At 32.9% G+C, this 15,610-nt stretch overlaps 1 long non-coding RNA gene across 1 annotated transcript; it reads right to left on the reverse strand.

Annotated features, from left to right (window-relative positions):
- Positions 1–465: 465 nt before the first annotated feature.
- On the reverse strand, positions 466–12,873 carry LOC103263154. Its single transcript, XR_504484.1, has 3 exons — positions 12,767–12,873; positions 5,323–5,402; positions 466–2,137 (listed from the first exon to the last, which is right to left on the reverse strand). It is a non-coding gene; the product is annotated as an uncharacterized LOC103263154 (long non-coding RNA).
- Between the last annotated feature and the right edge of the window lie 2,737 nt (positions 12,874–15,610).

The following is a 15,610-nucleotide window of genomic DNA, read 5'->3' on the forward strand; positions in this document are numbered from 1 at the left end:
AGCCAAGATAGTTTAAAAGTAAAGTTAACAAGTAAACTACATCAGAAATTTCAACTTCCAGGAGAATATACTTAATTACCACAGATGTAATTACTCTCTTCCCTAAAGAATGAAAGATAGCAAAATAATTCTCATCACAATCATATACCAGTAACAGAAAACAAATCAGTTATTCACATTCTAAGAGATTTTACTTGAGGGGGTTGGATGAGAGGGTATGAAAGCTTACAAAATTGAAAATATGAAATAAAATTAATTCAAAGTAAGATTTCATGATAACAGAAAAAACTTAAGAAAAGAGTATTTTCCTCGAGGGAAGAAAATTTTCCATAACTGGTTTAAAAAGCACCTATGAAACTGTGCTGTCAGCTGTCACAATGGAGGTTTTGGATTCTTTTAGCAATTGCAGCATAACAAAAGGCATTTCACAGCATAACTTTAGGGAAAATGTTATCTGATCTTGAATCACACAGAAAGCAATTAAAAACTTTTACTTATTTATAATTAAGTGTATCTGGGTAGCAGCAGTTGCTCCTGTACTTGCCCTTTTAAAAATATGAAACGGAAGCAACAGAATAGGGAAAAAAAATTCAGAGAAGAATAAGTAGCAGCAGTAAATTAAAAAAGCAAATTCTTAAATATATTAAAGAAAGCTTAAAATAAGAAAACAGTACTGTGTAACTTTCAATTATATCAAGTAAAGTGCACTGCCTAAGTATTCACTGATAACATTTTCCCTATACTGAAAACACAAAACCTACTTATCGGTATTTTTGACATTTAAAAAAAAAAAAAAAAAGACATTCACTATTGTAGCCCTAACAGCTCTCTTCCAGTATTTTTATCCATTCAGATGTATTTTGTGGGAGTATTTATTCACATAGTTTTTTCCACACAAGACTGAATTTAAGACTCTCTATAACATTTTCAATTACAGTAATAACACAATAATAATAAATTATAAATTAACAAAATCTTCACACTTGCTTTAAAAAAATCAGTTAGCAAATGCTAACCTCCAGATTATCTGGAAAATTAAAGATGCAAATTGCTATAAATCTGACATCCCAATTAAATTCTGATTTTTAAAAGTATATAAAATATCCTTCAAATTACTCCAAGTTTCACTCCAGAAAATTTTATTTTACCCTTTTCTTAAGTTATTAAGTTTACAACCTGCTAAACATTTTAACCAAATATAGAAAAACTGCCTGGAGATGCGAAGCACAATAAAATAATTACATGAAAAGAACAAACAAAAAAATACCCGTTAAAACAAAGTTATTGTAACTGGCAGCACTTAAAATTGATAATTGGTATTTTTCAAAAAGTTGCATAGCTGCAAGATGATTCACTGCTGATTAACTGCTGAGCAGTTTTATTTAAGAGGAAACAATATATTTAATAAACTGCAATTCAGTAGACAATTATATATTTATTTAATATGTAATTATGTAACTTGATTTACTCTTTGGACTGCATTCCGATAATATTAAACCTTTAATTTAAAAATACTAACATATTTTAGCTTTCCTATGTAGAAGTCTATTTCACTTTTGGAGAAAAAAATGGGAGAACTTGAGATCATAGTCTACATTCAGAAAATGTTTTTACTGCTTGATTACATTTCTTGGTTTCACATTTAAGACTTTAATTTATAAGAAGTAAATTATGTGGTTTTCAATTTAAGAATAGATGAATGCAGAAACACTATGTTGGGGAAAATAAAGAGACCCCAAACTAAAAAAAAAAAAAAAAAAAACCAAACAAATCAAAATACAACTAGTTGTACAGTTCTAGAGAACTGAATAAAAAGTAAATCAACATTTAAATCAGTTAACTTTGGCGTATGGATACAAAATGTTTATCAGTATTACCTATGTAGATGACTACTAAGGGATGTGCAGCATTTTCAAAATCCCTGTGTGTCCTTAATATGCATGTTTGGTACACTGAGTTCTGTGGTAACGGTCCTCTCTTCAGCAGGATTTTTTTTCCCTATATGATTGTCCATCTCTGTATTACCAAGTCTCACAAAACCCAGATTTCTGGCTGAGTATGCCTGCATTTTTGTTTCTCCAGAGACAGATCCTCATATCCTCTTGGTTTTTCAAGCATCTTGAAACGACAAGAAAACCTGCATAAAAATAGAAAGTTTAGTTTAAGCAGTGATCCATAACAGTAAAATAAATGAAAATACAACATCCATTTTCCTATGAACATTGCTTTAGTTACTGAAATGTTCATATATTTACTAATGTAAAAACACATAAAATCAGTGTTCTGTAAAAGAACAGATTAAGACACCAATTAAATTAAACAGACTAATGACTGATTAAAGCTTAAAATAGTCACAAAAAAATAGTCAATACATAACAAAAGTCATTCCCCTTCCATAATAAAGACTACATCAGCATAAAGAATGCACACATAGCCGGGCTCAGTGGCTCAGCCTGTAATCCCGTGCCTTTGGGAGGCTGAGGTGAGTGGATTGCCTGAGCCCGCAGGTTCAAGACCTGCCTGGGCAGCGAGACCTCATCTCTACAATAAATCAAAAAATCAGCCGGGCATGGTAACGCATGCCTGTAATTCCGGCTACTTGGAAGGCTGAGGTGGAAGGATCGCCGGAGCAGCAAGAGGCTGCGGTGGCCGGGAGCGGCCACTGCACTCCAGTCTGGGCGACAGAGTGAGACTCCAACTCAAAAAAAAAAAGAAAGAAAAAATTTCATACTATATAATGCCAACTCACACAAAAACGTTTACCGACTCTACTATGGTCCAAATACTTGTATCCCCCACCCAAATTCATATGTTGAAAACTAATTCCAATGCAACAGTATTAAAAATAGGGCCTTTGGGGAGGTGATTAGGTCATGAGGGCTCTGCCCTTATGAATAGGGTTAGTGTCCTTATAAAAGAGGCTTGAGGGAGTCTGTTGTCCCTTCTACCATGTGAGGACACACAGAAGGAACAGTAAATGAGAAACAAACCCTCATCAGACACTTAATCTGCTGGCACCTTCATCTTGGGCTTCCCAGCCTCCAGAACTAATAGCAATAAATTTGTCAGTTATAAATTACCCGTCTAAGATATTTTATTTTATCAGCCCAAATGCACTAACACAGACTCTTAAAAAGACAAGCTTTATCTACAGGTAAAAGATTTGGACATATTACGTTGGCATGTAAACACTAAGGTTAAAATTTCATTTTATTAGTATTGGTTTTTAGTACTTCTCTTAAAACGCTTCTATAATTTTAGCCGTAGTTTCATTTTATTGGCTCTAACATGACACTGAAGACATTCCAAAACACACTCCTCTTGAGAAAACCTGTTCCATGATGAAATAAAAACGTATGTGTACATATACTGAAAAATAACCACTCCATCAGTATACCTCTCTCTAAATGTGTAAAGGTATGATCTGAGTACATTCCATAGTAAAAGGTTCAAAAGCTGATAGTCTTAGTTTACAAGCCCTCTACATCTGACATGCACAGCTCCACTAGCACTGTGACAGAGGTCTCATTCAATTGCAATTGGTCTGGCTGCAGTTATGTTACCACAAATCTCCTCTGTCAATATTCTAAGGCAGATCTCTTAAATTATCCTCATCAACAGAGCAACAGAATTCCTCGAGTGTGCTTATTACCTCAACACTTACGTTCTTAAATTTAACAGCGTAAGTTATTAAAATAAAAGAAAATGAGGGACAGCACAGGACTAAACTTCAGAACATCATCTGTTCTAGTGTCCTGCTGTCAGTCTCAGCTCCCAGAAAAGCCTGCTGTTACTGTCTGGACTCTCCGAACATAAAGACTCTTAGTTCCTTATGAAACAATTCCAGGATTAACTAAAATGTTCTGCCTCTCTGATGTTTTATATCATTTCTGAAAGTCTTCTCATAAAAGTTTTTCACATATTTGAAGAGAGAAATTAAGTTAGCCTTTTTTTTTCCCAAACCAAAATGATGACATTTAATCTACTTCATAAAATTTGAAAAAAAGCAAAACCCAAGTGAGATTATCATTGAATTCACTAAACATTTTCAGATAATGCAGAACCATAAATAAGCTAAATCAGTAGAGCAAAACTAATTATTAAGTTTTAAAATTCAATTCAAGTCAGGCACAGTGGCTCACATCTGTAATCCCAGCATTTTAGGAGGCCGAGATGGGAGGATGGCATGAGCCCAGGAGCTTGAGACTGGTCTGGGCAAAAATAAAAAAAATTAAAAAACTTAGTTGGGGATGGTGGTGTGTGACTGGAGTCCCAGATACTTGGGAGCTGAGACAGGAGGTCACCTGAGTTGACCATGTCACTGCATTCCAGTCTGAGTGACAGAGTGAGTCTCAAAAAAAAAAAATCAATTCAATTTAATTTTTGCCTACTATACAGACAGACACTTTATTGTTGTATGGTAAGGATACAAAGATAAATGATTAAATTAGATGAAAGAATGAATATTTTAAAGAAAATATTCCTACCTAATAATAGCAAAATTACTAAGAAGTCTTTGGAGCCAAAATATCTGGGTTCAAATCTTATCTCCAGCAACAAGCTAGCTATCTGACCTTAACAAGTCAAGTTTTTTAGCCTCTCTATACTAAATTTCTTCATCTGAATAACAGGAATAGTAATAGTACTGAGTTCAAGGTATTGCTATAAAAATTAGACGAGTTACTAATAGATGTAAAATGCTTAGAACAATACGTGGCACATAATAATACTAAATAATTAGAATGATAACATTCCTAAGAGCATAGCTGGGAAGTTATAGACAAGAGTATGAAATTTGATTTCATTGGGTAACTGTATGAACTTAGATTCGTAATGCAACTTGTTTGTTTTTTTTCTTAAACCACTTTATTGAGGTATACTAACTGATATATAAAAAAATGCTATCAAAATTTAACATACACAACTTGATGAGTTTGGTATAACTTGCTTCTTAGAGTCATGGGACTTTACACTGGTCCTCAGGTTTCTCATTTAAAAAATGGGTTTATTATGTACTTCATGGGTTTTTTAAAAGTATTAAACTAAAATTAAATAAGTGAATGTGTTTTAAAGTACCAAGAATGTAGTATTTACTCAAGATATGGCCCTATTCAGGAAAAAGAAAGTTGCTGTTTTTAATTTATTTTTAACATGAATTTTCTAGGCTGAATTTTCTATACAGTAGCCCACAGTGCCTGAAGCATACATATATACATACACACATGTACCTAATGAATAAATGAATGAATAAAAATGATGATTAAGAATGTGTAATTCAATATAGCACTTTAAATAGAATTTTTTTTACAAAAAGAGAATTACCTATGAAACAGGAATCGGATGCTTAATCTGAAGGGTGCTCAGGGCAAGATCTATTTACTTCAAACCATTCATCTATGCAGCTAGAAAAGAACAAACCCAGAAAAAAGTGAAATTATTTATATTAGTTAATAAAATTAATGTATATTATAATCAACTAATTGTATTAATTATTTATATTTATATTATGACAGTTGCAATAAAATGTTTACTTCTTAACTTTAATGCATCTTTGCAGGAAAAAAAAATCAACGTTTGTGATTATCATATTTGGCATATATAAATAAAAGCTAAAAATATTGTATTTTGATTGCTCTAAGTCATTAAGGAAAAATACCATTGCAAAATTATGATTTAAAGTACTTTGAAGTTCAAGCAAAACACTTATTCCCAACAATCTAAAGTACTACTACTTTACCAATATTCAAATTAAATGACAAATTTGGATACATATTTCTCTTTCCAAAAGTTATTCATTTATGTACCTATCAACGTCTTCATTTCACCTATCAATGTAATAAAGAACACCTTTTAAATTTAATACTTACCAATATTTCATCACATTTTAAAAGACCATATTTATATAATTACTGAATATTTTAATTCTATCCCACTCTGCAATACATATACATACACAAATATACCAATCATTTCTTTGCATTTATAAAGTATTTTATTATTTTTTTACAAGTTAAATATTAGGATGTATATAATTATCCTCACTGTAGATCTGCACTGTACAAATAGCCAAGAGCCACATGTAGTTTTTTAAATTTAAATTCACTAAGATCAAATAAAAGAAAAAAATCTAGTTCCTTAGGCACACATTTAAAGTTCTCAATAGTGACAAGGCTCATGGCTACCCTCCTGGACAGCACAGATAATATAGAACATTTCCATCATGGTAGAAAGTTCTATTTCACAGTGCTGCGTTAGATGATAAAATCAAAGTCTTGAAAGGTTAAGTAACTTGCCTACCAGCACTATCCAAGCAGATTTCAAACCGTTCAACATTTTCAAGGGTGATACAACAAATCTGTAAAGCTTCAAAGTTTGGCTAACATGCTGAAGGGCAAAATTAACATTTATAATTTTCATATCCTGACAGGTTGGATGGTAGGCAAACATGTTAGACTAAATTAAAAAGAAAAAAAGGTAAAGTACCACATCTATATGGTCTTTTAGGTATCTACATTTCTGTTGCCATTAAGACTTTTGTTTTCTAAACTTGGCTTCCGACATTGTTTGCAATCTATTCTCTACCATTTGGCACTTGAGGTCCCCTGATCTGCCAGAATATCTCTTAAAATGAAGTTCTGAGAACTAAACAAAATACTCCAGATATGTTAATTCAAAGTATATCTGAATAGTACCCATGTCTGATCTAAAATGGGTACTTCTTATTTTACAACCGTGCATTTTGGCTCATCATAGAAAGTAAACCTTTAAAACCCTAGGTAGTTTTCACATAAACTGCTATCAATACACGTATGTTGCATTCTACTCTATTTTCATTGGTTATGAGAGAGAGAGAGAGAGAGAGATACTTTTATCAGTTCCAGCAGAAAAGCACTATCCCAAATTTGGTGATTTTCATTCTTAGGCATTTTCTTACTCTATAACTATATATGTACATATTCTAAAACAACATATAGTACTGTTTCCATGTTTAAAGTTGTATATAAATACTACCATAAACAGCATTATGCTTTTTCTAACTTGTTTTTTTCACTCAATATGTTTGAGACTTCCAATTGTTAATAAGTTTTACCTTTTTATTGTATATAACATTCCATTATGTACACACAAGAGGGGATCTCAAAAAACCCCAAATTATCTTTTGGAGAGCAGGCCCCTTGTAGTACAAACTTCCTCTGCTAGGTAAGTCTTCAAGGAACCCATAAGCATCAGTGCACCAGCTAGTGTTGCTGTGAGAGGCTATGTTTGACTTCAGTAAATTTTTTTTTGGAGATTCTTTTTTGTTTTGAGATGGAGTTTATTAAGTGACAGGAAAGTTCTCGACAGCAAGAAGGGACCCAGAAGCGGGTTGCCCTGGGGATTCTTTCAACACATTTGCTCATTTCATGATGGGTGATTTACGAGTGCACCTGCCCACACCATGCTGAGTGTTCAGCAGTTTTGACCAAAAATGGCATTATTCCCGTGCCCCACCCTCCCTATTCACCCAGTCTCACCCTGAGTGACATTTTTTTGTTTCCCTGGATGAAAAAAGTCCTCAAAGGAAAACATTTTGCTGATGTGGAAGAGGTAAAACAAAAAATAGCAGAAGCACTAAAAGGCAACAAAATAGACAAGTTCAAAAACTGTTTTTAGCAGTGAAAAAAGCATCTTGATAGGTGTGTTCCATCAAACAGAGAGTATTTAAGGTGACTGAAGTTTAAACATGTAAAAATAAATACACAATTTTTAATAAATAAATTCCAGGGTTGTTTTTTTTGGTCCCCCATCACACACTACAATCTGTGTATCCATTCTTTTAATGATAGATATTTTCAATGATGTTATGAAAATTCTTTGAGATAAGGAGCTTGTACCAGAATATATAAATTAATTTCCCCATTAGTCACACTGTTTCAAGTGACTTCTTTTTTTTAAATCATAGTAAGAATTTCCCAATGAATGAAACACTGTGCTTACTTACATTCTAGCACAAGTTTCTTATCTCCTTCTGAACCTAAACTTTGAGTAGTAGCATTGTCATAAAGCAAAAGATCAAGATTTTCTCTAGGGCATATATGTAGGGGTAAAATCATTGAGTTGTAGGATATGTACTACATACAGCTATTAGAGTTATCTGTCAAGTTATCAATTTATATTTGCATATTTATTGGTCATTTGAGGTTCCATTTTTTCTGAATGGAGAAAAATTTTTGCCCAATTTTCTATTTTGATTTGTCTTTTCCTTGTATTCTTAGGAAGCTACTATCCAGGTATTTCAACTCTAATAAAATATACATGTTTTTGAAAACCTTACTTTCCATAAAATTATACACTAAAAGTAGCAGGGCTCATAGGGAAAAATCAGGTTAAAGACAGACCACTTAACACAAATTTATTACCAGAACAAAGGTATGTTCATTCCTAATAAATATTACTGTAAATGAAATATGTTATTTTTTAAATGGTGAATTTAGTTTAGCAGAAAGAAGATTAAGGTAGGAGTGAGCCTGCCACGTTATAGAGATAAAAGCTACTGTACCGAATGTGAGAACTGTGAAATAAGCACTTTCAAAACGAAGCTCATGGCCTAATTAAACTAAGAGTAAGAACAAGGGAGATGAGTATTCTCATAGTACTGTACTCTTACGCAGTTTGTTGTGTTAGCATATATGCTTTCATCTGCTGTTATTCAAAGGAGCAAAACATTAATGTGCTGAGAAACATTACGTATGAGCCAGTAAGATCTTGGCGTTATACTGTCTTCACTCTCCCATTTACCAGTTGCAATGAGTTCATTATATTACAGAAAGTCATTGAAGGAGAATATTATTTTAGATATCAAACCTTTGCTGTTATGTGTGTTGAAAACAATCCTTGCCTAAGGTCTAGTTTTCCAATTTTTTGCCGTGTCATGATGCAAGCAAGTTTTAAGTTTCAATACAGTCACATTTATGAATCATTACTTTTTTTTTGGCAAGGGAAGGTATCACTTAAGAAAAAAAAATAATTCCTTACGAAAAGTCAAAAACATTTCCCCATATTCTTTTCTCATTACTTTAGACTTTGATTTTCACAGACAAGTATTTAGTCTACCTGGAATCAATTTTTATTTCAAATGCAAGATAGGGATTCAACTGTTTTTCCATATCAATAACTAATTGATACCAGCACCATTTACGAAAAGTTCATTCTTTCTCTACTATACTGTAGTATCATCTCTGGCAAATCATTTTTAATTTATTCAACAACATTCATGTAGCATCTATTATGTGCTAGCATTTTCAAAAATTTAAATCATTTAAACATTCATAACTCTATAAAGTTAGTTCTACTGTCCTTATCCTCCAGATTGAGAGACATATTTAATTTACAGTAATATTTATTAAGGATGAACATACTTTTGTTCTGGTTATAAAATTGTGTTATTTAAGTGGTCTGTCTTTAACCAAGATCAGCCAGTGAATTAGTGAAGGGGCTGAGATTCAAATCTTGGGAGTCCTGTTGCTCTTAACCCCCACACTGTACTGCCTCTCCAAATAGGCATGAGTGTTTATGAATTCCATTCTGTTCCACTGGCTAACCTGTGCCATTTCCATATTGTCTTAATTAATATGGTCTTATAATACATTTACAACATGGTATCCTTCAGGTGTTCTTGGCCCTTCACTCTTTGGTCCATGTGAATTTTTAGATACAACTTATCAAGTTACATGAAGGAAAAAAAACTAGCTGAGTTTAACTGGGGAGGTATTAACCATACAGATTAATTTGTTATAAAAAAAGCATCTTTATTCACTTGACTCTTCCAATCCACAACATGTTATACTTCCACATTTACTTTAGATTGTCTATAATATAATCTTTTAACAAAGTTTTAAAATTTTCTCTAAAGGAAAGTCTTGCATATCTTTTTGTAGAATTTATTTCTAATATACCTCATATCCCTTGTAGTTTCTGTTGCCATTCATGTAATTTTTAAATTATATTATTTAATTATATTTTCTTTCTTCTTATAGAAATATGAATGCAACTGATTGATACATGTTGATCTCATATCTGGCAACCCTGAACACTTCTAAATTTTAGTATTTTATCTAATGTTTGTTCTAAAATCATTAACACCGAAGTACAGAATTCTGCTGAAAGCCTTCTCACATTTATTGGGTTAATTTTTTCTCCTTTAATTCGTTAATGTACTGAATTACATGTACAACTTTTCTATCCTATAGTATCTTTGCATTACTAGCATAAATCCAATTTGGTCATGAGGTATTATTTTAGATATAGTTGAAATAGGTTTGCTAACGTTTTTGAATTTTTGCATAAATGAGAGAACTTTGTAATTTTCCTTTCTGTACCGTCTTTATCTGAATTTGGTATCAAGTTTATACTTTTCTCATACAATAAGTGGTAGAACCTTCCATATTTTTCTACTTTTTGGAAGAATTTAAGATTGTTAACATGGTATTCTTTGAATGTCTGGTTGAACTCATTGTCAAACCGTCTACAGAACTGTTTTTCTGATTATTTTTAATTTCTTCTGTATCTGAAGTCACATTTCTCATTTTTTCCCTTTGAGAGGAATCCTATTACTAGTCTTTTCAAAGAACCAACTTTTGGCTCTGTGGATCTCCAGTGCATCATTTTTTTATTTAATTATTTTATTCTCTGATCTTTATTATTTTCTTCTTTCGATTTTTTTTTTTTGAGCCAAGGTCTCAATTCTGTCACCTAGGCTGGAGTACAGTGGCACACTCACAGCTCACTGTAGCCTCGACCTCCTAGACTCAAGTGATCCTTCCAGCTCAGCCTCCCAAAGAGCTGACACTACAGGTACATGCTACCACACCCAGCTATTTAATTTTTTATTATTTGTTTTGTAGAAATGAGGTCCTGCTACATTGCCCAGGACTGGTCATGAACCTCCTGTCTCAGTCTCCCAAAGTGCTGGGATTACAGGTGTAAGCCACCATGCCTGGCCTTGATATTCTTTGTGTTTATTCTGTTACTTTTTCAATTTCTTAAGTAAGAAACTTGGTCTATTGATTTCCAGTCTTTCTTTCTACCCTTACATGAAACTTCAAGAATCAGTCTAAGTACATAACAAAAACTTTTCATTATTATTCAGTTCCAAGTATTTTCTAAACACCATATGGTTTATTCTTTGATTCACAAGTTACTTATAAGTATATGTGAGGATTATTATCTTTTTATTATTGATAGCTAATAGTAGTCAGAAAATAGCATTCTATATGGTACTAATTGTTTGTAGTTTGCTGAAATTTGCTTTATGGCCTGAGACGTGGAATTTCTATAATATTTTATGTGTGTCTGAAAAGAAAATAAATTCTTTAGTTGTTGGATACAGATATAAAGACATACACATCCATTAGATCAAACGTGTTAACTGCATTGTTCAATTTTGCTAGGTATTGACTCTTTGTGTGTATGTGTGTGTGTGTTTATGTAGGTGTGTTGAAATATCTCATTATAATATAGATTTGTCAATATCTTCTGACAGTTTTATAAATATTTTACTTTGAGATTAGACATACACAAAATAGAATTTTACATAATCTCTACCATTATACAGCATCTCTGTCCCTAATGATGATTTTTGCTGTAAAGTTTACTTTGTCTAATACTACTTTAGCTTTTAGTATATATATGCCTAGATATAGTTTTTCACTCTTTTACTTTCACATTTATGTCTTTATGTTTAAATGTGTTGTTTATCAACAACATATCCCAACCTTTCAATTGGTTTTTCAACTAGTGAGTTCTATATGGATTTATTATAATATTTGATATACTGGATTTATTTTTGCCTTCTTACTTTCTATTATTTACTGTTTTCTCCCACCCACCCTCCCCCCTTAAGTAAAATTCCACCTTATTTTCATTGGTTTGAAGGTTATAATTTTCTGTTTGTGATTACCTTAAATAGTTTTTGGTTGTTGTTTACCTAAAATTTTTCCTTAACTTCTCTGAAAGCAAGAATACTGTATGGGAAACCAGACTTTGGAGTCAAGCATATTCCAAATTTACTGGAAACTCACCTCTGCCATTTACTAGCCAGGTAAACTTGAAGAAATTCCCTATTGTCCCTTAGCTTATTTCCTCAATTATAAACTAAGATGGTCATAAGGTTTACATTAGATTACCTATTTAAGAGGCTATGGACAACACCTAGGTCAGAGTAAATGCTTTTAAAATGGTAACCTTTTGTATACAAACACATGTGAGTTCAGGTCTTAGTTCTAGCAGGGAAAAAAGGTCATTTTTTTTTTTTTTTTGAGTTGGAGTCTCACTCAGTTGCCCAGACTGGAGTGCAGTGGCCGCTCCCGGCCACCGCAGCCTCGACCTGCTGGGCTCCGGCGATCCTTCCGCCTCAGCTTTCCAAGTAGCTAGAACTACAGGCGTGCGCTACCACGCCCGGCTAATTTTTTTTTTTTTTTTTTTTTTATTGTAAAAATGAGGTCTTGCCAAGTTGCCCAGGCAGGTCTCGAACCCGCGGGCTCAGACAATTCACTCACCGCCTCCCAAGGCGCGGGATTACAGGTTGAGCCACCAAGCCCAGCCTAAAGGTCATTTTTTAAAAAGTGTGTGTGTGTGTGTGTGTGTGTGTGTGTGTGTGTGTGTGTGTGTGTGTGTGGTGTAGTATGGGGGGGATTCAATGAAGACAAAATCTTTTCAGCAATGTCTGAAACTGTGAGAACAATCATCTACTCTAAATATCAACTTGATCAACATAAAATCAACTTACCCTTTATGATATATGCATAGACAAGGCAGTCGTGCTATAGTATCTCCCTGCTGCAGTTCTTCAAGGCATATTGCACATTCCCCTGCATCTTTACTCAGTACATCCTCTGAAGAAAGAGAAAATGAATTAAGGACAATAAAATTACCCATCAAATTGGAAAAGTAATTATATGAATGCTAGTTTATAAAGAGTAGTGATTCTACCTTGCTTGGCATACCTTTTGTCAGAAATACATAAAAGTCAGCATCTATATTTGAAATACTATTCATAAACAAGTGAATAATGTTTTATCTTTATTACAGACAGTGCCTCGCATTTCCATTTCTATTTTATTGAGGTGTTACAGTAAGTAAAAACAAGAAAGAATCACCCAGATTACAAAGGATTTTGCTCTTAACTTTATCAGTAAGTATGTTATTTGTAATATGAAATTCATTTTCCTTCTTCTACTCTTCTTTATTAGTATGGTGCCCAAGATCATTCAAATAAATTTAGAGTGTAATGTGGCTGAAATGATATGAAAATAAAATACTATTATAATTTTTAAAATTCTAAAATAATAAAGTTAGATAGGTTCAAGAAATCACCCTGAATATGAGACTTTTTAAAAGCTACTTAACTTAGGAAAATGCAAAGGAAGAGCAAAGCTTTTGTGTACACTCTGAAAGACTTCTAAAAACTTGAGGATTTCAGCACTATTTACAACAGCAAAAACATTGGAACCAACCATGCTGCCCATTGAAACTGGATGTGATTAAAAAAAAATGTGGTATATCTATACCTGATGGAATATTATGCAGCCATAAAGAAGAACAAAATTATGGACTTCGCAACAACTTGGATAGATGGAGAGTCTATAATACTCAGTGATTTATCACAGAAACAAAGAATAGAGTACCATATGTTCTCACTCATAAGTGGACCCTGAACATTTATCATAATACTATAAGAAAAAGATTGGCAGTAGCCAGCTGGAGTGGGGGTCCCACATAACATTAATAAGAGTACCTGATCTCAAACCAGGCAAAGTGGGGACCAAAGGTAGGCCCAATCTTTACCTGTACGATGACCGCTTGTATACCTAATCCTGAATTGTACCTCACATCTTTAAAATAAAAAAAATTACAATTAAAAAGAAAGAAACCTGAGGATTTCAGACACTGGATACAGCAATTCTTTATAAACTTTTCCCATGACAATACCAAGTTTACTTCAGGCAGCCATAATAAGAGTGGTTTCCAAAGGGCTCTGCAGGGTATTTTAAAAACTATGGTATATTTAAAATCTCCAAGGGTAAACTCCTTTATAAAACAAAAGCTCCTTTTGAAAAAATAAAAAAGGTTCTCTCAATCTATGTTTCATACTGAAAATTAAATTATATTTTAATGTTAAATTTTAATTCCTCAAAGGATTTTCCCTAAAATAGAGTTTGTTAGCAAGATATGCCTTATAATGCTTTTAAAATGTGGAATAATGAAAACATGCCATTACTGAAGAGTATGGATAAACTGTTCAAGAGTATACATCCTCTGTACATATATCTGTAACAGTTCCTGGTAGAGAAATTAATTCTACACAAAGCAGTTCCTCCTTTAATTATTCATTTTGAGACAGCATATTAGGAGAACACACCAACTCTATTTGGCCTGTAGAAGAGAAGATACCAACAGATGATTTACTTGGAAGGCTGGAGAAGGCAACAGGGCAACTTCTGCAGAATAAGGAAAGGCCTCAGCAAGAAGGGTTTATTACGGCCTGAATCGAGGGAATGCATTCAGAGTGATTTTAGCTACCTACTGCGTAGCTCACAAGCTAATATACTGCAACCAGACACTGAAACAGGAAAAGATTTCTGGACAAACAAAGCTGGTTAAATGGAAAATGTTGCTTACTTCCCTGCCATCAAGTCAAGTCCCCTTTCCCCATTTTTCTTCTCAAAATTCTGGAGGCCCCACCCTCTACTCCTACCCTACCCTAAACCTCAAGCCTCTTCTCTCGATCTCCATCTTTCTCTTATTGTTCTGGTATCTTTCAACAGAAAATTCAGATAGGGAACCAGTTGAATGTTAAGCACATAATTAGTATGATAGCACTGAAAAGGATCTGAAGGAAATACTAAAAAAACTTAGTGAAAGTTTACAAATCCAAGTAATATGGTATATTCTCACTATTTAGATTTTTTTTACCACAAATATACACCAATATCTTAACAAAGAATTATGTGAATATAAGTTGTACACCAAACATCAAAAAATCAACATTTTATCAAACCTAAAACATCAATGATTATAAGATGTAACCATTTGCTTTGTATACAGACCATCAAGTAAGAAAAAATGCTTCTATTAAACTATAGCACAACATCGATTTACGACACATCTCATTTTCAGAACTGTTAAAGTGTGACAAAAAGCGTGTCTTAGAATTGACAGAATAGGGCATCACATTTTCCACTTTTTGTAATATATTAACATTACATCTAGAATTAAATATAAATGAACCATCAAAGCTCATTTATCATAAATTAAGACAATGAGATAAGTCAGCTTTTAACAAATAGCATTTTTGCCACATAAGCCCATGTTATAGATTACCAACACCAAACGGAAATAAGTAAAAGTCCACTAAGTACAGGCTTCTGAATACACTGCGGACAGAAAAATAACTATCTTACAACACTTTTTATGTTGCTCTATGACCAACACATTTCTTTACTGCAATAAAAATTTTTAAGTCTTTGAGATCATTTTAAAAAATATTTTTTGTTTAATCAGAATGCTGTATTAAAGTCAGTCATTTTACTCATAAGCTCCTTTAAGCCCACATAATGAAAAGTAATTAGAA

Source organism: Carlito syrichta, unplaced genomic scaffold (assembly GCF_000164805.1).
Source record: "Carlito syrichta isolate Samal-C Ts95f unplaced genomic scaffold, Tarsius_syrichta-2.0.1 Scaffold92707, whole genome shotgun sequence".
NCBI classification, from domain to species: Eukaryota; Metazoa; Chordata; class Mammalia; order Primates; family Tarsiidae; genus Carlito; species Carlito syrichta.